The sequence below is a fragment of the Primulina eburnea genome, chromosome 5 (assembly GCF_022965805.1).
Source record: "Primulina eburnea isolate SZY01 chromosome 5, ASM2296580v1, whole genome shotgun sequence".
Lineage (NCBI taxonomy): Eukaryota > Viridiplantae > Streptophyta > Magnoliopsida > Lamiales > Gesneriaceae > Primulina > Primulina eburnea.
The window spans coordinates 7,348,643-7,375,506 of record NC_133105.1 but is presented as its reverse complement, the minus strand read 5'-3'; the positions used below and the strand labels follow the sequence as shown (position 1 = coordinate 7,375,506).

The 26,864-nt window shown below is 41.7% G+C and overlaps 1 pseudogene; it reads right to left on the bottom strand.

Moving 5' to 3' along the window:
- Positions 1-17,898: 17,898 nt before the first annotated feature.
- LOC140832816 (probable helicase MAGATAMA 3) lies at positions 17,899-26,547 on the bottom strand (annotated as a pseudogene).
- Between the last annotated feature and the right edge of the window lie 317 nt (positions 26,548-26,864).

The following is a 26,864-nucleotide window of genomic DNA, read 5'->3' as shown; positions in this document are numbered from 1 at the left end:
CTTATCTCGAAAGAGATACAGCTCAACAGTAAAGGCTATCTCAAAGGAGGTACGGCTCAACATGAAATGCAACGTACAGTAATAAACGTGACATAATAGCATGCATCATATGACATATATCAATGCACCACATAATCATGCAACACATATAAGAATGTATACTCAACCAGGATATCTCGGATAGTACTTTCGTACCTCTATCACAGCAAGCCTAGCCTTACGCAACACCGCTAATCAGGTCTAGAACAAGCCTACGCATCAAAAGCATACTCAATAAATACTACCATGCTCGACTAGCAAAACCAGTACTCCCTAGTACTACCAAAGGTTTAGGGTTTACCTTCGTCCGTCGACAGCCCTTTGATGTCGATTGCCTCGAAACTCAGGCGCCGCTACGCTACTACTCCTGGCAGCTCTTGGCTATCGCTCGACCAACAACTAACCCTAGAAACCTTCCAAACTCTCCAAAATGAGAGAAAACTCAAGAAATTGGCAAGTCAAAAATGAGAAATCCGAGCACTATTTATAGGCCATGTTCGGATCCTCCGAACAACACTTCGGAACGTCCGAACGCTACGTGTCCATTGTCTCTTGACAGCTCATGATCGGATCCTCCGATCATACACTTCGGACCGTCCGAACATGCACGTGTCCAGCTGCTCGTGACACCTCATGATCGGATCCACCGAACCCACCTCGGACCTTCCGAACTCTTCGGTGCTTCCGAACCATCTTCGGTCCGTCCGATCATGACTCGGTCAAAATTACACATTAAACCTTCTTAATCACCATTACTCCGTTAATTACCCAATTTGGAATTCGGGCTACTACATTCTCCCCCCCTTAAAAAGATTTCGTCCTCGAAATCAGGCAAGAGAATAAAACACCATTGTAATACACTGCAAATATTCTTCATTACAACTGTATAACAATTACATCCCAGGCTGATCCTGGTTCAGCGCAAAAACCTGACCTTGGGCACGAGGTCGAAGATTCGAACTACCCACTGCCTGACCCTGTCTCCTCTGCTGAACAGTCGTCTGGGATCCAGAACCGGATCCTGCTCCACCTCGCAACTGAGGACAATTCTTCTTAATATGCCCCATCTCTCCGCACAGATAACAAGCTCCTGCGGCTACTCGGCATTGCTCCGATGGATGGTTCTTCCCACAATGCACACAAGCATCCTTCTTCTCACCAAAGCGAACATCACCGCTAGACCTTGATCCAGATCCAGAAGAAGAAGAACCTGACTTCTTGAAAGACTGAGGTCGAGGGCTCAAAGTATGTGAAGGTCTAGAAGAAAAAATAGCCCTACCACGCTGGAGACTGATCTCTGCCTGGCGACACCGGTTCACTAACCCATCATAAGAAGTAGGATTATCACAGACAGTGACTCGATCAAAGATCTCCTGATTAAGGCCCTGGAGGAAATGATCATACTTGGCCTCAGAACTGCCACTGATATGAGGAGCGAAGGGTAACAACTCAAAGAATTTCTGCTGATACTCATCAACAGACATACTCCCCTGCTTAAGGTTCAGGAGCTCAATCGTCTTGGCCTGGCGAAGGGCTGGAGGAAAGTACAGCTGCATGAACGCTGCACGGAAATCGACCCAAGTCGCTCTACCCTGCGACTGAACTATCGGCGCAGAAGTTGATCGCCACCACCTGCGAGCACGGCCCTCGAGAAGAAAACTAAGGGTCTCTATCTTCTGCTCCTCGGTGCACTGGAATGCACGGAAACAACTCTCCATGCGTTCTATCCAATCCTCAGCATCATCGGGAGTCTCACCGCCAACTAAAGGCTTAGGCCCCATCTGCATGAAACGATGCATATCAAAACGCCTAGGACCATTCCGTCGATGACGATGGTCACGATGACGTCTATGATCGTCCTGGTCACCCCATCGACCTACACTCCCCTGACTACTCCCGTCACCAAAGTGGTCAGCCATTGCTACAACAATAGAATGGGGAAACTAGTAAATTGGTCAACGGAAATCCCAAAACAGAAATCTATATCCCAAAATCGTATGCATGCTCTGATACCATAAATGTAGTGACCCGTTCCAGAATCACCTACTAATCAAAAACTAAGCATGCAATTAACCTAATTAACAATAATCAGAGATAACAGCGGAAATAGTCAACAACAATACCGATAAACTAAACCAACCAGCTACTCAACGTCCTCCTCCTGCTCCTCCTGAGCTGTCCAACCTGATGCCTGCCCCGTGGGAATGGGGTGTCCAAGAATAAACAAAACCGAGGACGTGAGCGATAAGAACGCCCAGTACAAAAGTATGAGTATACAGACCTATATGAAATGCACATGCTATGATCATGATACCGGGGTAGTCAAGAAACAGGAGTCACAAAAGGATCTCAACAATGCTCAGTCTAGAGGCGCCAAGTGGATAGTGCCGCGCGGTACACCTCTGGGTCACTGCATCCACTACAAGACAGACGTGGACCTAAAATGTCCCGGACCACCGAAGCCCTCCCGACCCGTCGGCCACTGTGTACTCTCGGTGTCCATGCGTCCACAAGACAGGGCTGAGCGGCCCCAAGATATAGCTTATCTCGAAAGAGATACAGCTCAACAGTAAAGGCTATCTCAAAGGAGGTACGGCTCAACATGAAATGCAACGTGCAGTAATAAACGTGACATAATAGCATGCATCATATGACATATATCAATGCACCACATAATCATGCAACACATATAAGAATGTATACTCAACCAGGATATCTCGGATAGTACTTTCGTACCTCTATCACAGCAAGCCTAGCCTTACGCAACACCGCTAATCAGGTCTAGAACAAGCCTACGCATCAAAAGCATACTCAATAAATACTACCATGCTCGACTAGCAAAACCAGTACTCCCTAGTACTACCAAAGGTTTAGGGTTTACCTTCGTCCGTCGACAGCCCTTTGATGTCGATTGCCTCGAAACTCAGGCGCCGCTACGCTACTACTCCTGGCAGCTCTTGGCTATCGCTCGACCAACAACTAACCCTAGAAACCTTCCAAACTCTCCAAAATGAGAGAAAACTCAAGAAATTGGCAAGTCAAAAATGAGAAATCCGAGCACTATTTATAGGCCATGTTCGGATCCTCCGAACAACACTTCGGAACGTCCGAACGCTACGTGTCCATTGTCTCTTGACAGCTCATGATCGGATCCTCCGATCATACACTTCGGACCGTCCGAACATGCACGTGTCCAGCTGCTCGTGACACCTCATGATCGGATCCACCGAACCCACCTCGGACCTTCCGAACTCTTCGGTGCTTCCGAACCATCTTCGGTCCGTCCGATCATGACTCGGTCAAAATTACACATTAAACCTTCTTAATCACCATTACTCCGTTAATTACCCAATTTGGAATTCGGGCTACTACAGTTACTCTATATGGTCATCTACATATGGAAACCAGCATTTCATATGTGGATACTTACAACCTTAGGATGCTCTTGTGGTTGAGAGTTTAATTATACCTTCAATTTTAGAAAGAAGAAAAGATGGAGGGTTTCTTGAGGGAAGAACTTGACAAACCCTTGTTTTCTTCTTGAGATTTGATGGTAGAACAATGAAAAATGGTTGAAGACTCGATACTTATCCATTTCCATCACAAAATCATGTTGCTGACTCAAAATAGTGTTACCGCTCAAGCGCGGACCATTATGTTGAAATACCAAAAATTTCGGTACAAGGGAGCTAGGACGGTAGAATTCGACCGCTCGGGTGCGTTCTGCACACAGCCTCGTCAATATCTCCTAAAACCGAACATCTTCCTTTCATAATTTGGAAAATTGGTCAACATGAAAGTTGTATCTCTATGTCTTGGATTTCATCTCCAATTGGCCTCCTGTCATTTGAATATATGAGTAAATATTTATACTCATTCTACCAAAATGTGTCAGTGCATGAATTATGATACATATGACACACTTCGGGGCGCTTTTGGCTTGTCTTCCACAATGATTTGGACAAAAGCCAAAACATTCAATTTATAAGAGACATTTTTCGAGTGTAAATAACGCAACCGTGAAGTTGCTAACTGTTGCGTGTTTTCACTACCGCAAGTATACGGTGTCAAGTTTTAGTACTGGGTTGAGTACAGATATCGTTCCTACGAAGAGTAATTATTTAAAATCGAATATTAAGTACCATAATTGACATAGCTTAACTTTATTTAGACAAATCGAATAATTGGTTTTTAAGCAATTCAAATAAAATAACAACTCCTAAAATTCTAGCACACAGTCGAATTTCAATGGGTAAATAAATCTAGAGATATGATTTCGTCGAGTCTCCCCTATGCTAAATTAATCATGACTAACATTAAATTAAATTGCACCATATTTATTAACCAAGAACTCACAATATTTCCTATTCCCTCTGTCGAGTGCTAAATAGAAATGTATTACCTATTACCGATTTTAATATGTCTATTCAAAATCATGCAACAAGTAATAAATGCACACAAGGTTCTATTATGGTTTCGCCAAAGTTATACGTCTTTTGCACGCTATAAATATCTGACGATGCGATTTCCCTTGTCCTAATTTCGATCACCTCTCTCGAGTGTTAGATCTCAATTGTTTTATCATTCAAATTATGGCCAGTAATCCAAAAGCATTTAATACCGGAAATCACAAACAAACACGATGAAATAATTCAATGCAATATCAAAACGTCGATAACAAAGGTTCGACTTCGACTACGTCAATCTCTAGAAAATAAAATTTAGTTCATACTCAAAAGTAGATCACAACAAAACCTGTTTGTAATCATAAAAAACGTAAAAGTAAGAAACCGAATAAAGAACGTGTTGGCGAGAGATGGAAGTGCGTCTCCGTGTCCGGATGAAGCGTCTTCAATCTCCGTTCTTCGCGCTCCGTCGTCCGTGCTCTCGCTTTTTTTTCTCCTGGTGACGGCTGTGCTCCAATATTTCTGAATGCCCCTTTAGTCCGTGCGAAAACCTATTTTAAATTCGGACATCGCGCCACGCGCATATGCGCGCTATGAGCGGCGCATATGCGCGCTTCTCTCTGGATGGGTCGCGCATGTGCGCGACATTTGGTGGCGCATGTGCGCGGGTGCTGTTGGTGCTGGCCTTCTTCTTGCGCGCATATGCGCGCCATGAACGGCGCATATGCGCGCTGCCCTCGGGTTGTTGCCTGCTGTATCTCGCGCATGTGCGCGCCATTAGCGGCGCATATGCGCGGAACTTTCTGTAAATCACGCGCATGTGCGCGTGAATAAGTCGCGCATGTGCGCGAAGCTTTCTGCATTCCACCCTTCGGACTATCGCTCACACTTCTTCTCCTAGGCGCCATTTTAGCTCGTTTTCACGCACATATTGTATCCGCACCTAGATTCCTGCAATCACACCAAAAACAACACGGAACACATAATTCTGCCCAAAAAAGACCAACAATCTATATGAAATATAGGACTAATATAAGTGCATAAAATGCACTTATCAAATCCCCCTAAACTTAAACTTTTGCTAGTCCCGAGCAAAAATAAAACTAAAAAGTAAGACTGCAGACTCAAGCAAGAAATAAACACTGACAACTATAGTCATAGATATGCAAAAATTGACAATGGCCTCAGATTCATTTATTTTTTTATGTGATTCATATTTACTTGAGAGTCACGTGCGTGTGTGGTGTGTCAATGTTTATCTACCTCATCGAATGCTCAAATAGATTCACAATGCCAAATCGCCTCATAAACTTAAGAAGTCCTCAGTTCGGTGCAACTTACACTTCATTAAAACACACATTTACTTACACAAATCACAAAGGACTTGATTGGTGATTGTTTGGCTCAAAAGATATTCATCACAAGTATACCAAAGCTAAAGTCACACAATGAGATGCTTACATGCAAATGATTAAGGTCTATACTTATTAACCATGTTTATCAGGTATCCATAAGCTTGATTTGAACAACTTTTCTCCACTAATATATTGGATAAATGTGACAAGGTTAATAGGTCTTGTAGGCTTGTAACGTTAGGCTACGGCTCATGGCTACAATAAAGGTATGGGGATCAAAATTTGAGAGAAATATTTGACTTCATCACTTTCACTCATTTTCATTTTCTTTTCAGTCACCACCCATTTATTGTTTTCTTTTCATTCATATCCATCATTTCTCAAATGATTTCTTTCTCACCACTTTTGATTCATTCTTTTCATCGTTTTTTTTTTTTTTTTTTTTTTGAACTCCTTTCTGTACATTCAATTTTTCTCTTTTTCTTTTCAAGGAGTGTTTAAATCATTCCAACACCAATGAACGTATTTCTCTCAAAATTTAGGTAGGATAATAAGTGTATAAGCTCATTAGGTAGTTGTTTTGGGATGTAGAATAAATACAAGTGGGGGCTAACTGTGTGTCATTGACACACGCCACTTGATTTTTAGCAAGCTCAAAATGGGACACTAGGGATATTGAATGTTCGTTAGGTAGGCTCGAAGGCTTGAACGGTTCCAAAGATCGCCTAAATCATTCCTATGTCACATATCATCCGTATTTCGCCTCGAAAAGTGTCCAAACAAGTTCTAGATTCCGTCAATTCATTAGTCAACTCATACAAACCAGTCACATGCAATTTTCAATCAAAAGGATGTATGATATAGGTGCACAAAGAAAAGTTAAGCATCTCAAAAAGTCATTCGAAGCTCGATGGGCTAGCAATTGACAATGAGCAAAGAATAAAGGCCCCAAAGATATTGCGAAAGAATGCCTAGATCATTTCTGTGGTCGCAAAAGTGTCAGTTAATGTCATGTAAGGGTTACTAAAATCAAACTTCTCTTGTTTAATTGGCATCACAGGCACGCAAATAGTCTCTGAGCACCAACAATATCAACAAACATGGCAGTGCAATAAGATGTGACTCCCAAGTAATATGAATACATTCATGCTTCAGACTCTCGATTTTATTTTCATCATCGGCCTCACAATAGCGTATCCATGACTAGTCCTAACAATTCTAACATGTAATGAAAATAAATAAATGATATTTTTGTTCGTTTGTTTTTTTTTTTTTTTTTTTTTTTAACATAAAATAAATAAATGAACATCAAAACTAAAAATTAAAGCAGAAATTCAAGAAAATCAACTCAGATCGACTCATCTCAAATCAAATAATCAAATCACCCCCCTAAACTTAAAACATGCATTGTCCTCAATGTATAATCAAGAAAAAAACGGGACAAGTGTACCTCACACGACGAGCGTCAGTGCCCGCCGTCATCATCATCATTGTCCTCATCCATGTGCTGGGGTGGGGCCTGCGGTGGAGGTCCTGGATACTGTGGTGGTGGATACGGTGGTGGCCAAACAGGAGTCTGGGGAAACATGGGATCATCTGGACCTAAAGGCGGGAACCGCTGAGCAAGAACGGACGTGAAGTCCATCATAAAGCCCATGGCATAGTCTGTGCGGTACTGGAGCGAATCCAGCACCTGTCGCTGCTCAACCAGTAATCTCCTCTGATCCTGCATCTCAAGCTCTAGTCGTCTCAATGTGTCTCTCCTGCGCTGTCGGCCTCCCTCAGGTGGTGGTGGCAGTGGTTGAAGCGGTGCTAGTGGCAAGTCCTCGTCATCTGAGTCAACGGGAGGCATATTAGGTGCAACGATGGGAGCCTTCGGTTTGAGCACTTGCTCATCGGGCGACCAAGCAACTCCGGCATGTCTGCATAGGTCGGTAACAATGTGAGGGCACGGGAGGGCGACCGTGGCTAATCCTGTGCCGGCTCTCATGATCGATCCGTGTATTATTCTTCCCAAGTTTACGGTTTTGCCCATCAAAATCGCAAAGACAAGCGCCACTTTGTCTTTGGTTACATCGTGGTAATGTGAGGAAGGGAGAACTCGAGCCAACACGAATGACGTCCACGCACTTGCATTAGGAGTCATCTCAGATTTCTTCAGTGAGATTGGACCATTCGCGCTCATTTTCCATACGGCGCCTGCGTGACACACAGTCCGAATAACCTCTGCATAATCGACCCCCTCGTCTAAGAACGCACTGTACTCATCCTCCTCGAGGCTTGGCATCTGATATATCGAATTTATCGTCTGAGAATCAAACGATACCAATTTACCTCGCACGCGTACCTTTGAATCATCATGCCGTACCCGCAGATTGGCATAAAACTCTCTCACGACAGAGATCACAGCGTCAAAAGGCGGTTGAGCAAATCCAACCCACTGTCTTCTTTCCAATTCTCGCTCAATAAAACCACGTAACGTCGATAAATTAAATCCCCTCTCTGGGATAATCGACCGAGTCTTCGAGTTCTCGTACACCTGTTGAGCTTCTTCACTCCAAAATTTGTGCGAATCAAAGCTCGAAGAGGACGAAGCATCCTTCTTTGATTTCTTCTTTGGTGCCATCAACTCAATAAACAACTATCACAATCACACAATCACCCCAAACACAGAGAGACCAAAATTCCGGTAATGACACCCCAATATTTGAATAATATGCTTTCACCACACTAATTAATCCAATAAACAATACAACGTATATTCAATCACAGAAGATTTATCTCAATTCGACGAACCCACTTCACAATATCACAAATTCCTCATTAGATTGACACCAACTTCAACAAATCTCAAGAGTAGAGAATAATTTCGAAATAAGCCCTTGATTTCACAAGAAAATTACCAAAAATCGGAGTGTTGGTGAAAAACTTGCTGTGGTGGTTGGCGGCGGCGGCGTCGTTTGAAGGAGGCGCGGCGGCGGCGTGGTGGCAGGGTAGCGACGGCGTGAGACGAAGGAGGGGCGGCGAGGGTTCAGTGCTTTTGGTGAGAGGGGGGAGTCTGTTGAATTTGCTGATAATAATAGATCGCGATCCCCCTTTTTTTTTTTTTTTTAACAGCTGTGTCGCGCGCATGTGCGCGCTAGAAATGGCGCATATGCGCTGTCGTCTCTGGAGATTGCGCGCATGTGCGCGCTATGATGTGGCGCATATGCGCTGACCTTGCTGGAAAATTCGCGCTTGTGCGCGCTCATTAATGGCGCATATGCGCCCAAGTTTCTGGAAAATTCGCGCATGAGCGCGCTCGGAGTGGCGCATATGCGCCAAACTCCCTGCCTGCTGCGCGCATTTGCGCGAAAATAAATCGCGCATGTGCGCCATGCTCCTGTTCATAAATTTTCGATCCCTTTTTTTTTTTTTTTTTTTTTTTTTTTTTGAAGTACCTGCAAAAATAGCACAATGCAACTCAATATTTGAATCAAGAAAATTAAAATTAATAAACTAAGGAATCGAAATAAAAATTAAATAAAAGGAATGCAAAAATAAATAAATGTGGGTTGCCTCCCACACAGCGCTTGGTTTAACGTCATCAGCCTGACTTTCTTCAGTCTACTTTGGTTCTCCCAGTGGGATGTTGTCCATGTGCCTCACTTCATTTCCAAAGTAGTGCTTGACCCTCTGACCATTGACTTTGAATTTCTCACCATTTTTGCATTTTAGCTCAATTGCCCCGTATGGGTACACTGCTTCCACTGTGAACGGTCCAGACCATCGTGATTTTAACTTACCAGGAAACAGCTTCAGTCGAGAATTGAATAGTAACACCTGTTGCCCTGGTTCAAAAAGTCGGCGAAGAATTTGCTTGTCATGCCATCTCTTTGTATTTTCCTTGTATATCTTGGCATTTTCGTATGCGTCATTCCTAAACTCCTCCATTTCATTCAGCTGCAGCAGTCGCTGTTCGCCCGATGCTTGCTTATCAAAATTTAGCTTTTTCACCGCCCAATATGCTTTGTGCTCCAGTTCCACAGGGAGATGACAAGCTTTTCCAAAGACCAACCTATACGGAGACATCCCGATAGGTGTCTTGTATGCAGTCCTGTATGCCCATAATGCATCATCTAGCTTGATCGCCCAATCCTTCCGGTTTGTCTTCACTGTCTTTTCTAAGATTTGTTTGATCTCCCGGTTGGATATCTCTGCTTGCCCATTGGCTTGCGGGTGATATGCCAGTGTCACCCTGTGCTTCACATCATACTTGGCCAATAGTGAGTTAAAAATTTTATTACAGAAATGCGTACCTTCATCACTGATAATGGCCCTAGGCGTTCCAAATCTTGTGAAGATGTTCCTGTGAACAAACTTAACAACAACTCGAGCGTCATTAGTACTGGTGGCGATTGCTTCCACCCACTTTGACACATAATCAACAGCAAGTAAGATGTAAGATTGACCAAAAGAAGATGGGAATGGACCCATAAAATCAATACCCCAGACATCAAAAAGTTCCACCTCCAAAATATTTGTTAGTGGTAATTCATGTCGTCTAGAAATATTGCCAACTCTTTGACATTTATCACATGACTTGACTAAAGTATAACTGTCTTTAAATAAATTAGGCCAATAGAAACCTGACTGTAATACCTTAGCTGCTGTTCTAGATGCTCCAAAGTGTCCACCATAGGGTGAGGAATGACACTGCTCTAGAATCATACCCGCTTCTTCCTCTGCTACACATCGTCTAATTATCTGATCAGCGCATCTCTTGAACAAGAACGGATCGTCCCACAGATAAAACTTGGCATCATGAAGAAATTTCTTCTTTTGATGATACGTTAAATCTGAAGGTAATTCTCCTGCAGCAAGGAAATTAGCTATATCTGCAAACCACGGATGTGTAACACTCACCTTGAAAAGTTGTTCATCTGGGAACGACTCGTTGATAGCTCCACCTTCAGCTCTTTCTTCCAGCTCTAGTCGTGACAGGTGATCAGCCACCTGGTTCTCACAACCTTTCTTGTCCTTGACCTCAAAGTCAAATTCTTGAAGTAGGAGTGTCCATCGTATCAACCTAGGCTTGGCATCCTTCTTTGCAAAGAGGTAACGAAGAGCTGCATGGTCAGTAAAAACAGTTACCTTGGTGCCAATGAGATATGTTCTGAACTTGTCGAATGCAAACACCACTGCTAGCATTTCTTTCTCAGTAGTTGTGTAATTCTGTTGGGCCGCATTGAGTGTACGACTAGCATAGTAGATGGTCTTGAACATCTTGTCTCGCCTTTGTCCCAATACTGCTCCCACAGCATAGTCGCTCGCATCGCACATGAGCTCAAAGGGCTCCTTCCAGTCAGGCACTATCATGATAGGTGCAGAAATCAGAGCTGTCTTGATTTTGTTAAACGCCTGCAAACAATCATCGTCAAAAATAAATGTAGAATCTTTCTCTAACAAATTACATAAAGGTCTAGTGATTTTAGAGAAATCTTTAATAAAACGACGATAGAACCCGGCATGTCCCAAGAAACTTCTGATCCCCTTCACATTCTTTGGTGGTGGGAGGTTTTCAATTGCCACAACTTTGGCTCTGTCCACCTCCATTCCTCTCGCTGAAATTTTGTGCCCAAGCACAATACCTTCTTGCACCATGAAGTGACATTTCTCCCAATTCAACACTAAATTCTTCTCCTGACATCTCTGCAAAACAAGGGTTAAATTCTGCAAACAGTGATCAAATGATGAACCAAAGACAGATATATCATCCATGAAAACCTCCATTATCTCCTCAATCATATCAGAAAATATGGCCATCATACACCTCTGAAAAGTAGCAGGTGCATTGCAAAGACCAAATGGCATTCTCCTGAAGGCAAAAGTACCGTAGGGACAAGTGAAGGTAGTCTTCTCCTGATCCTCCGGTGCTATCACAATCTGATTGTAACCTGAATAACCATCTAGAAAGCAATAATAATGATAACCACCTACTCTATCAAGCATCTGATCAATAAAGGGGAGGGGGAAGTGATCTTTCCTAGTCGCATCATTCAATTTTCTGTAGTCGATACACACTCGCCAACCAGTCACTGGACGAGTTGAAATCAATTCATTATTCTCATTTCTCACTACAGTTATACCTCCCTTTTTAGGCACTACTTGTACTGGTGAAACCCAAGAACTGTCAGATATAGCATAAATAACACCAGCATTTAACAATTTTAATACCTCAGCCCTCACAACCTCTTTCACGGCTGGATTAAGCCTCCTCTGATGATCAACATATGGGGAATAGGACTCCTGCATCAAGATTTTATGCATACAAACAGTAGGGCTAATCCCCTTTATATCAGCAATTGTCCAACCCAAAGCAGATTTAAATTCTCTCAACACCCTCAACAATCTATCTTTCTCATTACTAGTAAGAGCAGAAGATATAATTACCGGATGTGACGAACCCTCGTCTAGGAAAGCATAGCACAAGTGACTCGGTAAATCCTTCAATACAGGGGATGCTTTTGGTACCTCTCTACTTGCATCCTCAAGTAACTCCTCCAGTTGGGCATCACTCTTTTCCTTAGGTAGTGTATTGAGAGCAAGTAACTCCTCTTGCACATCCCAATCATCTTCATCTAGTGTAGAAGCTGATTCCAACAAGCATCTCTCCAAAGAGTCTTTTGTCAACTTACCTGCACCAACATGAGATACACATGAATCAATTATATCAATACTCTTACAAGTACTTACCTCATTTGGTCCCTTGATGGTGTTGTAGATGTTGAAAACAACTTCTTCTCCACCTACTCTCAAGGTGAGCTCGCCTTTGTGCACATCAATCAATGCCTTCCCGGTAGCTAGGAATGGCCTTCCAAAGATAAGCGGAGTCTCCTGGTCTTCTTCCATATCTAATATGACAAAATCAGCAGGAAATATGAATTTGTCTACCTTTACCAGCACATCCTCTACTATCCCTCGTGGGTAGGTAAGTGATCTGTCCGCCAACTGTAAAGTAATAGTGCTAGGTTTCACCTCGCCAAGCTCCAAAGTCCTGTAAATAGAAAAAGGCATTAAATTTATACTAGCACCTAAATCACATAAAGCTCTATTTACTCTAGAACCACCAATAACACAAGGAATAGTAAAACTCCCTGGATCTTTGAGTTTCTGGGGTAGTTTCCTTTGGAGTATTGCACTACACTCTTCGGTCAGCTTTACAGTTTCAAATTCTTGGATCCTCCTCTTTTTGGACATCACATCTTTGATGAACTTAGCATAATTGGGCATTTGCTCCAATGCATCGGCGAATGGGATGTTGATGTGTATTTTCTTGAAAATTTCTAGAAACTTCGCAAACTGATCATCCAACCCTTTCTTCTTGAACCTCTGTGGATATGGAAGATTTACCTTCGGTAAAGGCTGCTGTTTAAGTACTTTCTCAGGTTCCTCTACTTTCTCTTCTCTAACACTTGCACTCTTTTCATCATCTTCCTCAACAAGAATCTCTACACTCTCTTCCGTCGGCTCTTGGATGCCAATTTCCTTACCACTTCTCAATGTGACAGCTTTGCACTGCTCCCTAGGATTCACCTCGGTGTTGCTGGGAAACTGCCCTCGATTCTGATCTTTCAAAGCATTGGCTAGTTGCCCTATCTGTGTCTCCAAGGACTTCATCGTGGCACCCATATTGCCCATGTGTGTCTCCATGTTATCAAGACGAGACTCAGTTCTCGCCATCCTCTTCCCAGACTCAGTCACAAATGTGCCCACTAGATCTTCAAAAGATGGCTTTCCTTCCCCTTTCTGTGTATTGAACCCCGGTGGAGGATTCAACACGTTCTTGTTGTTCGCATAAGAGAAATTCTCGTGATTCCTCAAACCTGGATGATAAGTATTAGGGGGAGGATTACCTCGATAACCTCCAAAGCCACGGTTGTTGATGTACTGAGCTTCCTCCATAACTGGCTCTTCCTCAGCAGTCACCAGTGCTACTTCAGACGTAGCTTGGCTTGCTTTGTTCATCGCTGCAATTTGTGTAGTCAATGCCGAAACCTGTGCAGTAAGTGATGTAATCGGGTCTACGGCATACACTCCAGCAGGTTTCTTTGCTCCAGATCTTTCACTCGGCCACTGATAACTGTTGATGGTCATCTGTTCAAGCAAATCATAGGCCTCATCAGGTGTTTTAGAAAAAATAGTACCTCCGGCGGCAGCATCCACATTCCCTCTAGTCGGCCCATCCAAACCATTGTAAAATAGCTCGATTTGTACCCAATCTGCATATCCATGATTCGGACACTTCCTGAGTAACTCTTTGTATCGCTCCCACGCCTCATATAATACCTCAAATTCTCTCTGCCTGAAGTTGGTGATATTTATTTTCAGCTGAGCAGATTTAGCAGGAGGAAAATATTTTGACAAGAACTTCGTAACCAAATCCGCCCAAGTGGTAACACTTCCCAGTGGTAGAGATTGGAGCCAACTCCTTGCGTGATCCCTAAGAGAAAATGGAAACAGGCGCAATCGAATAAGTTCGTCAGAAACACCATTCATTTTTACCGTATCCGTGATCTCCAGAAAAGTCCTGAGGTGAAGATGGGGATCTGCAGTGGCTGCTCCTCCAAATTGGTTCTGTTGAACCATGTTAATGAGTGCGGGCTTTAGCTCGAAGTTGTTAGCAGCAATGGTTCCGCGAGCTATTCCAGAGTAGTGAGCGTTGATGATAGGACGGAAATGTTCTCGGATTGGTACCTCTCTAGGGGGCTCATTCTGGTTGTCTCTGTTTTCAGCCATTGCTTTAATTTCGTCTCTCCTCGCTTTCCTTAATCTCCTGGCAGTTCTTTCGATCTCCGGATCAAAAATTAGCAAGTCGGGATTTTGATATTTTCGCATGCACTGCAAAACAAAAAGACTATAGATTAACAAAATGAAGAAAACAAAATAAAATAAAGTCTAAATTAAAATCAATACTACTTAGTAATGATATCAATATGCATTTAAATAGTTTACTCCCCGGCAACGGCGCCAAAAACTTGTTGCGTGTTTTCACTACCGCAAGTATACGGTGTCAAGTTTTAGTACTGGGTTGAGTACAGATATCGTTCCTACGAAGAGTAATTATTTAAAATCGAATATTAAGTACCATAATTGACATAGCTTAACTTTATTTAGACAAATCGAATAATTGGTTTTTAAGCAATTCAAATAAAATAACAACTCCTAAAATTCTAGCACACAGTCGAATTTCAATGGGTAAATAAATCTAGAGATATGATTTCGTCGAGTCTCCCCTATGCTAAATTAATCATGACTAACATTAAATTAAATTGCACCATATTTATTAACCAAGAACTCACAATATTTCCTATTCCCTCTGTCGAGTGCTAAATAGAAATGTATTACCTATTACCGATTTTAATATGTCTATTCAAAATCATGCAACAAGTAATAAATGCACACAAGGTTCTATTATGGTTTCGCCAAAGTTATACGTCTTTTGCACGCTATAAATATCTGACGATGCGATTTCCCTTGTCCTAATTTCGATCACCTCTCTCGAGTGTTAGATCTCAATTGTTTTATCATTCAAATTATGGCCAGTAATCCAAAAGCATTTAATACCGGAAATCACAAACAAACACGATGAAATAATTCAATGCAATATCAAAACGTCGATAACAAAGGTTCGACTTCGACTACGTCAATCTCTAGAAAATAAAATTTAGTTCATACTCAAAAGTAGATCACAACAAAACCTGTTTGTAATCATAAAAAACGTAAAAGTAAGAAACCGAATAAAGAACGTGTTGGCGAGAGATGGAAGTGCGTCTCCGTGTCCGGATGAAGCGTCTTCAATCTCCGTTCTTCGCGCTCCGTCGTCCGTGCTCTCGCTTTTTTTTCTCCTGGTGACGGCTGTGCTCCAATATTTCTGAATGCCCCTTTAGTCCGTGCGAAAACCTATTTTAAATTCGGACATCGCGCCACGCGCATATGCGCGCTATGAGCGGCGCATATGCGCGCTTCTCTCTGGATGGGTCGCGCATGTGCGCGACATTTGGTGGCGCATGTGCGCGGGTGCTGTTGGTGCTGGCCTTCTTCTTGCGCGCATATGCGCGCCATGAACGGCGCATATGCGCGCTGCCCTCGGGTTGTTGCCTGCTGTATCTCGCGCATGTGCGCGCCATTAGCGGCGCATATGCGCGGAACTTTCTGTAAATCACGCGCATGTGCGCGTGAATAAGTCGCGCATGTGCGCGAAGCTTTCTGCATTCCACCCTTCGGACTATCGCTCACACTTCTTCTCCTAGGCGCCATTTTAGCTCGTTTTCACGCACATATTGTATCCGCACCTAGATTCCTGCAATCACACCAAAAACAACACGGAACACATAATTCTGCCCAAAAAAGACCAACAATCTATATGAAATATAGGACTAATATAAGTGCATAAAATGCACTTATCACTAACGGGAGGAGCATTGTTGATGCCACAATCAGAAAGCAACGCCGCCGCCTTGCTCATGTTAAATCGAGCCCCATGCTAGCCGTTGGGAGCACTCATAATGGCATAACATAGACGGTCAGAATTTGCTTTCATCACAATCTTCAAACCCGAACAAAAGCTCCGGCTCGATTCGGTCCCCGTTTTGCTGAGAAATTGCATGCAGCTTATCATGTTGTCCATGACCAAGGTGGAGCAATCTAGAGGTAGGGCGAGAGCCACCGCAGTACTGGATAGCTCTGCTCGCATCGGTGATGGACAATGAGGCCAACATGCATGCGAGGATCTGTAATATATATGTCTCTCGATGATCTTTGGAAGATAGAACAGTACGAGTTGGGGCAAGGAAAATTATTTTTCCGCAAGACGAATTTGCTCGTATTCACGTGCTATACGAAACGGGAATCATCCTCAAGATACAACTCTAATCCAAAAAATGCAGCACTACAAGTTCCGGACGTTAGCGAACAAAGATATGATATGCCGAAGCTTTTTGCGATAAGTCATGGGACACACCCTTCAAGGCAGAGGACGCATGGTTTTATGCAAAGGGACTCGGTGCAACGCCAAAGGACATTCACACGAGACGCACTGTTCGAACAGAAGCACCACATTGGTTCGGACAAAGCATCGGGCCGGGCCGGGCGCGTGCACGTGTGTTTTTCCGAGATCCAGCCTGTCAGCGTCCTCTCTCTTTCCAAAAACTTATGGTGCCCCTTGGGACCCAAACTCATAGCTCAAACATAGAGTTAATAAGGAAGTCTTTTCTTAGCACATTTTCCAATGTGAGACAAGACTTGGTACACTTCCAATGTTCATTCAATCATACTTATCTAACAGGATCAAGATATCCAGCTTTATTTTCTTGAAATATGTTTGATTTTAGAAGGGGATGGTTTTTGTTGTCTTGAGGAGTACCGGAGCTTTGAGGCTATAATGTGTGAAGATTTAACCAAGGAATTAGTCTGATATTATGAGGAATCGGTTGGGTGTATCCCTGTGATATCGATAAATCTGTTTCCAGGGTTGATTTTTTGGATTTGGTCGTGTTTAATTATGGTCGATCCAAATCAAACTCGAGTTTTTAAGCAGAAAATAGGATCACGGCACGTATGCAAGTATATGTGATATACTATTTATTATGTATTAAAGTGCAAGGATATCTGAATTATTTTCACTTAAAATTTAGAATTAAGTTCTTATTTTGTTGACGATATAAGAGAGATGCATTTTGGGAAGAGAGTACAATCCATTTCCGTCATCCCTTGTATTATATTACTGGACCAGTAACTTGATTTGCCCAGTTTCAGGACAAAATCCACCGAAAAACAAGATACCCCAACTGCTTCCGAGGGATGGGATGTACCGAGAGTTCCACGTATTTGATAGTGCAAGAACATAAGAGACACTACGTAGACTTGTTCGAGATAATGAAATTTAATTTAGCAACAATTATTTAGAATAGTAAGTTTTGTGTGTGATTCGGTAGCGCCAAGTTGAATTCGTAGTCCACCCTAGCATAAAAGGCTTTACAATTATTGTGGTTTAAAATCAAAGCAAATTAAACTCGTTAGAATGATAGGAACAATCGGATATAAACTACAGAGGTATCTGTGCAAATTCTACGAGTATAATTAAAAATAAATAAAGATCTGTTACTTTCTCTGCCAAAAATCTTACATACATATCTGCCAGAATTCTTTTAGCACTAAGTTCTGTACATCTATCTAGACCAAAGTACTTTGAGATCTATCATCATATTATTAAAGATTCAAAATTTGTAAGTAAACATAACTATCAACCACCGAGATATCGACCTTCTTTCCTCATTAAATGAGTAACAGCTATTCTTCCCTCCTGCGCTTCGGGGGATATTTTTAACAAAAGGATCACAAAGTTCCAAATCTCGCTTACCCGTTCCACCAGTTGGTTACCATGGGAATGTATTGCCCCAGGAGAGAATGTGCCCTTTTCTTCAAATCGCCGTGGAAAGCAATACAGAGTGCCGAAAATCATCGGACAAGGAAAATCACAACTTCCCAAGCTGCAACCCACCTCAAGAAACTGATTTTTAGTTAAGAATCATGGCGTAGTTGAGATTCCAACTTATGAACCTATAGAGATTCTTGCAAAGTTGACTAGAAACCTAGAACTTGTAGTACGAGAGTTAAAAATAAACCTTACCACTATCTCCAATGACGATATGGCACAACTGGCCCAAGAATGGCAACATCTTGAGGCATTTGGAGTCTATCACCGTCTTACCACAATGGAATTGTTGGGGAAGAATTTGAGTCCATTATTCGAAGTGGCTTCCATTCCTGGTGTTGTTGAACTCGCCGGGACACCTTCTTGTCACCAGTTGAACATCAAGTCGTGAAGTCAAGAATGATGCTTTTTGAGTGTCCTTGAAAGCGAGGAGCATATTGTAAGAGCTTCCATGGTAATATCAGAGCCCTGCAATCCAAACGGAGCATTGCATCATGACAGTTGCTACAAGTCTCGCCTTCCCAAGACACCGGCAGTATTTTGCTTCTTTTGTAATCCTCGTTGCCAAGCATCTTGAGTTCTATCACTGGATTGATCGAAATCATTGAATGAATTCTCAGCTCCTGGCTTCAAGAGCCGATGATAACCCCCCATTCCTGGTAATTGAAGAAATATTCGACTTCTCATAATCTTCTGATGGCATGCCAGAAGTTGACTCCAGATGATCATGTGATCTATACCTCTGTCAGGACCTCAAGCCTCTAGCACTAGGTATCTTGGAAGGGAATGAGCCGTAAGTACTCGAGTCGGGTGGAAAGAAATCTTTAGGCAAAGAATCCATATCTAAGTAACAATTTCTTTTTCTGGCATCAGATATCAATGCAGCCCAATCTTCAGACTGCAACAGCGCATTAGCATTTCCCATTACCTGTCATAATTACAAGATAAAAAATAAACAATTTCGCTTCAAAACAGTTCATTTGTGTCTGTAGGCCAATAAAAATGTGAGTTAAAATCATACCCAAAGAGCTCTTCTTGCTCGAGTAAGAGCAACATTCATTCTACGAATATCTGCAACAAACCCAACACCATGACTGGATGCTCGAACACAAGAAATTATAATGACGTCACGTTCTTGGCCTTGGAAAGCATCCACTGTATTGATATAAATGTCTTTTCCTTCCTCTGAATTCATTATATCCTTGAACTCCCGTTGAAGACATTTTAACTGCAGCTTGTACGGAGTGATTATGCCAACAGATACTTTACCAACCCCTGAGGTTTTTAGAGTTTTCTGAAGGTGCTCATACAGACAAACGCAGAACCGTGCTTCTTGTGAATTCTGATACGACACAGAACCGCCACGATGAGATTCACGGCCATGAGAGATATCATAAAAGACAAAAGGCCTCAATAAAATATCCTTGTGATACAACTCCTCTGGAAGATTTACAACACTATCACTGTCTGTAAGACGCCCTTGATAGAAATACCTAGAAGGAAAATCCCTAATTTGCTGATGCATCCTATACTGCACAGATAGCAACATTGTTGGGCACCCAGCTAGCTGGAACCTCTCAAACAGGCTCCTACTGTATAACAATGTTCCGGCAGCCTTACTGATGACAGTAGCGGGAAGCTGTTGAGGATCCCCCACAAGCACGCAGCGAGCTGCACCAAGAGATAGCGGAGGTAGAACTGCTATTTCACCAGCCTGTGCTGCTTCATCAATCACAACCATGTCAAAGCCATGAGTAAGACGAGAGAATAACTTGCGTCCACTGCTTGAAACAGTAGTAAAAACGATCTCTGCCTCATTCGCAAAACTTGCCTCCAGATTAGCACGAGCTTCCTCCAAGTTAAAGTTGTAACCAGGACGAAACCTTCCTTCCAAAATGACCAGCCGAGACATCTCGACCAATATTTTGTCTCTGTTCTCTACTACTGCAGCAAGGTTTTGAAGTAAAGTGTCTCGATTTTGGTCTCGGGCCACGAGAACATCAGGGTCAACACCAACAGACCCTTGTGCGCGACCGGTGACTGCAGCAGCATTAAGTTCCCTTTGGAGGCAGGTTATCTGCTGAGATAACTGAGTTTCACGAACCCTCAAATTGTGCATCCATCCATAAACTTCATCACGGCTCTTCAGCAATAGTTGTTCAGTTCTGCGCTCTACAGAAACTGCCTGGGCAGCCCTAGTCTGGGAATCCACCCCAACTCGAGCCACATCGGGCGGTAGATTTTCATTTCACCGTCAATAAAACCACGATCAAGAACACGCGAAAGCAGTTCATCAGTTGCAGCATTTGAAGGAGCACACACAAGCATCCTAGGTTTCGGGCATAGTTTTGGAAGAATTCGAAACAGATTCTGATCCATGCTTTGAAGAACTTCATCAATGGATCCAACAGCAACACTATCCGAGCTGTTCTCATTGATTTGCTTATAGCTTTCAGGTGACAGTTTCTTTAACAATGCAGCATAGTAATGCTGATACTGAACAAGATGGATCACATTAAGCATGCCCCAGACTGTATGAGTCTTACCAGTCCCAGGAGGTCCCTGGACTAAAGTAAAAGGCCATGGATCCTGCCTCTTTGCCGTACCATTGGATGTACCAGCAGCTGTATGCATCGCAGCCCATTGAATTGCCGCTAACTGGGGTCCATTAAAGTTTTTGCGTAGGTAATCTACAAAATTCGGAGTAAAGCATTCAGGCATGGCAGGTGGTTGCTCTTCATACTTCGGAAACTGGTCAGGACTAGGATGAAGAATCGCATTTTGCATCTGAAAAAATACTTTACTTGAGCTAACAATATTGAAACATCACCGCTAACCCGAATAATAAGCACATAAAGGGAATGAATAAAAACCTGCAGATTAAGACGGCGAAATGCATGCAGTGCAACATATTCTCTCTGAGTGGTTGCAAGAGAACCAAGCACAGTCAGGTACCAGACACCCCCTGGTTGGAGCTTCCCCAGAATATGATCATCATTTTTGCTATATTAATCATCAGTGTTAAAATTAATAATCAGTTCATGAAAAGAAACTGCAAATAACCAATAGACGCAGGAATACCATCCCCTATAAGGTCCGATCAGATCAAAGCTACTCATGAGGCCAGTGATTAACAACTGTCTTTGATATGTTCACACTTCAATTGACCAATCATAACACAGGTGTATTGCACTCATTGATATTAAGAGCACCAAAGCTTAGAGAAGAGAGAACATACACTCCAACGCTTGGGCTCAAGGCTTACCAAGGTGCGCTCATTGACGTGAAGGGCACAAAGTAATATTATTGTTAAATTTAGATGTATGAAAAAAAATTATTGCATGTGAAATATAATGTGCAATTTACAAGTCATTGAATAACAATGAATCAACCATTCTTTATAGAACAGAATATATAAATTATCATTGCATGGATTGTACTTAAAAGTGCATAATCCTTCATTGAGATGCTTTTAAAACAAGGCGCCGAGAGGTATACTTTATGTTTACGGTGTGCGACTCATTAAAGGGTTGAGTCTTGAAATGTCTCTTGGAGCAACGGTTGAGCCTCATTGCACCTGGAGCCTACAATAAACACCTCATGCTTTTTCATAACTAAGAATGCACTTGTGATGTGCTTGGTTGAATATTCAATAAATGGTGGATCACATTCATCATTTGCAAATCTAGTAGACCATCACAAACCAAGAAACAAATGGCAACAAAATGAATTGAGTCAACTTCAAAGCGACGATTAAAAAACTGACTCACCCAGTGAAATCAAACGAGTCCCCAATATAAAAATGAAGGATTGCCCCGGTATGCTCACGGGTATCAATTGGCATATGTCGTCTAACAGTACCACAGACACGCCCAGTAACTGTCTCATCTTCAAGTACTGATGAGCTGTTCCTCTTATGATTGACTGCATTTCAGAAGACAGAGATTGAAAAAAGAAGTTTTCCAGTTGATAAACAGAGTATAAGATCTAAAAGAGAAAATATAGCTTCATACACAAACCAGATGCAGGTTTAGGGGTGGAAAGAACTGCAACATCCCCTTCCTTGAACGCCCATTTGTGTTCATGCGGCGGATGCAGTATCACATCGAACCACCCTGCGAAGTATAAAGAAAATTGAAAATATTACGATAATGATGTTATCAGGGATATGTTCTGTACGGATATTTAACGGGAAATTGAGCATGAAACTAGATAAAATGGAAAAAAATATGTATCACTTTTGTCAGAACATGTATGGCCCGATGAAAAGGAGAACAATTGGAGTAAAATGTGTAGAACCCCACTTTTAGAAAACAAGAAACCCGAGCAGACAACAAGAAAAGGAAAATCAGCAACCTAGTATCACCATTTTCTGGATGCCAAAAGAGTAGCAGCTAGCTAACAGCAGACTGCTGAGTGCTGACTGCTCACTGCTGTAACTTAAATAGGATATCCATTAGGATCAAGAACCAACACATCAGAGCAACTGGAATGCGAAACTTCTGCATTCTGATTGATGACTGAAATACTAATTAGTGAGACAGAAATAAGTACAAACAGATCAATACCCCTTTCTTTTCTTTCAATGCTTTTCACGAGGACCCTAACATGATTTCCTGCTGCTTCTGATGACTCCTCCCATGTACTGTAAAGTTGTGCCCGACATTCTTCAAAGAGCAAAGGTTCAAAAACTCTGATATATTCCTCAACAGATTCAAAACAACCAGGAACACATTGAAGCTCCTCATCTTCTGTTTCAAAGAAACACATAGTCATGAGCAAACAACACCAAAATTTGGTTCATAACACTATAAACCGAACAAACTTCATCACTTATGTGTAGTCATTCATGTAACAAGATAAGAGACTATCACCTATTTTGATTGGTGGGCCTTCGTTACCTTTAAAATATTGTATCTGGTTCAAAAATTTTGGAGATAGAATAATTTAATTCCAGTATATGTCAAAGACGTTGTGACGACAAGTACAAGGAAAGAATTCACAATCAATTGATTAGTGTTCGTGAAATTTCTGGATCCAAAAAGCATTTTGGGAAGCTTTAATAAACCAGAATGCTTTATATTCTATGAAGGATTCTATGTCCCAAAAAGAAATACTCTATCAGATTCTCATTATAAAAATTAACAATGACTTTTGACCCATATTATCCCCAACAAATTAAGTGACCAACATCTTAGGTATCCATAATAGTGCCTGTCCGTGGGGTTCAATACTGATAAATGATAATTCAGGAATGAACCACGCGACCACAAATACCTGAACTGTTCTAATTTTAAAGGCAGGTGTCATGAAGAATAAAGTAACATGTAAATTAACACCTGAATGATGCTTTGGTACCTGGATGATGCCAAAACTTCTCATTTGTCACCTCACGTAAAAGGCGTTCCACTGAAGTATCTTGGTACTGGGTGTTTAAAACAGGTACCTTCTTGGAGGGTAATTTTTTAGCTGCCAGTTTAGATCCAGTAAAACTCTGCCCACTTATAGATGGCTTCCTGCCATGGATTAATGAACTTTTAACAATCCTTGTATTAGTGGATGACTTCCAGGAACCATGTCTAGAAATTGAAGCTATTTGTCCCTCGGAGATAAGATCTGTTGAACTATTCGAGCTCCTAGATAGTCCTAAAGGCACAGAATTATTCTCTCCGTTAGCTTCATTTTTTAAGTCATTTGACTCAATCAGACTGTTTCCTCCATCACTTGATACATCAAACTGTTTTGTGTCCCTGTTTATAGGCTGAAACTGTTTATCCTCCTGTTCAGAAGATGGCATTGTGGCACGACCTTCTTTTATTGTCCGAGTTATTGTTGGTGCAGGAATATGCCTTCTAGGAGTGGGAGTTTTTAAAGCACCAACTTGCTTAACATCTTCCGGATTGAGGAACATGGTTTGTCTGCTACGCTTCTTTCCTAGCATCGCTTCCTTTTGTTGATCAAGCTTAGGACGCTTTCCATGATTATTTGCAAACCTCGAGGCATGATTTGCCTCAACTCCTTTAATTTCTCTTTGTTTTGCCTCTAAAGCAGAACCTTCCTGAGCATCCATATGTACATTGCTTCTTTTGTTATTTGTTTCATGATCCAATCCAACTGAAGAAATGATATTTTCATTCTTAGCATCACGAGAATTAAGAGACATGTTTCCCTCACCCACCAGTTCGTTACTTCCATTTATCTCAGGCATACCTTTCTCCTGAAAATGTTTACAACTACCAATACTTGATTCCTCAGGGGTAAAAAAATTTCTGTCAGTACAAACAGCACCCTCTGCATCGGACCATTCCCCCTCTTCCTTTTCAGCTTGTGCTTCTGCAGAACCTGATTGCAGGTTTAGAACAGCATTCACATCTTGTCCATTACATGGTTCAGGCAACGGTGCAAAATTGTAGGTTGTGTTCTCAGACCTCCTTTCTTCAACAGAGTGATTGCTGCCTTTCACAATCTGATGCCGGACAAATGGTTGAAAACCAGATACAGAAGATGCATGGGAGAAGGCATGGTTATTTACTATCCCTTGGGAAGTAGCTGAGACAGAAAACAAGTCAGATGTAGCAGTACTTGAAGAAGGAATAGCCCTTTGAGGCTGGAAGAAGAAAACAGCATCATTATTCCCATCATCATCATCGGTAGGGGGTTCATTAAGATCAAATAAAAGTCTTCCTTTGGAGCCCATTTCACATCAGGAGCACACAAGCAAATAGATATGACCACCAATTCTGGCGCTAATTATTACGTGATAAGTTTTAGAAGAAAATGGATATAACATGCCAATCACAACCGGCATAAATCTTCAGATCCCAGCTATGTTGAAACTAAAACTACAGGAAAGTTCTGCATTGAAATTGGGAAACACATATAAGAACCAAAAATATAATCATATTTATTACATACTATCCCACAAGGGGTATCAACTGCCAAACAGCATCGGAAGATATAAAGTATGATTGTTCTTCAAAACACAAACAATCATAAAATGAAGGTTCTGCCCATAAAATAGAATAAGTGTTAACACCGTACATAAGAAACATAAACATATTAACTTTAGAGCATTGGTAATTGATTAAGAGAATGGTCAATCGACTCAAATAAATATTAAAATTAGCTCCAGCACGTCTTCTCAAAATATTGCAATCTATTAAACCATTTGAGGAAAAAACATGGATAAGGCTCTGTCACCATGAAAAACGAGTAGCTGTCCTTGGCCATCACGCTAATAAAAAAGGACTCTATTAGTTACTACTCAATAACTCTTAACAATTTCATGTATCAAAAAAATTTAGTAATTTCAGAAAGATAAAATTTTAATTGCTACTTATGTTCTTTTGATGTTTAAGATTTCGATTTAAGTTCCAGAAATTGATATTGCCATCTGTCATGAAGATAATCATTCAGAAGGGGAAAAATCAGATTCCATCGAGGCATCTATTGGAAAGTGATATGCCAAACCGACACACCAGACAGCAACACGAGTGAATCCGAGTACCAAAATTACGTAGTCAGAAGTGACAACTTCACCCCCAGTCAACAACCCAGCCGCAGACAATTAGCTCACTCGGGGTCGCAAACCCATTTCTTTCTTTGGACAAGGCAATACGCAAAGTAACAGAAATAGAAAGCTAATCAGTTATTTCACCTTTACGCTAAAATCAAAACTTGTAATCCCTAGCACACAAAGGCCGTGCTGGCAAACCCTAGTCCCCCGCCCCATAATCAGATTAAATCACAAAACAACACAAACCATAAACCACCAACTTCCAAAAGAATCGTCGTCCCCCCAAATACCATAACTCGAAGGAAAACACCCTCGGGTTACAATAATTCGATACACGTCTTAATCGGCAATAGCGTTAACAAATAATTAACTCCAAATCAGTCAATAGAACAACATTAGACGTATAATCCAGAAATCCGGGTCGGATCGAAACAAGTCCCAGCAAAAGATCAGCCAATCTCAATAGTCTCAAATGCATCACACAACGAATTTTCTTTCGATCTAATTCCACAGTAAACTGTCACCAATTAACGCTCCTCCCAATCCAAACCAATTAATTAAATAAAAATTTCCGCCATGAGAAGAGGAGAGAGAGTTTTACCTCAAAAGGGATACCGAATGAATCTGGAGAGAGAAACAGTTTTTTTAAGGCAAAAACAAAACAGAAATTATAAAATTTAATTGCGATTTGGTATTATTCTGTATCTATAGACGGATCGATAGAGACAGCTTAGAGGGGAAAAAGGGCAAGAGAGAGAGAGAGGGGTGAGAAATTGCACTCTGCAGAAAGGTTTCGAGGGGTATTTATAGGCGACGGGGGTGATGAGGGACGGTCACCGGGGAAGGGAATGTCCGGTTGACATTGGTTTATGTTAACCGGAAGGGGTGCTTTGGTAATTTCATGGGCGAAGATAGAGGTTAGAGATGGGATTTCGCCTAGTCAGGATTTGTGCCGATCTAGTTAGATCATTTAACATTGACTTTGTTCAATCTTCTTTAGAATGACATCATATAAATCATTCTTTTTATTTGTTTTTTATATTTAAATTAATTCTACGTGGTTTTCATTTATT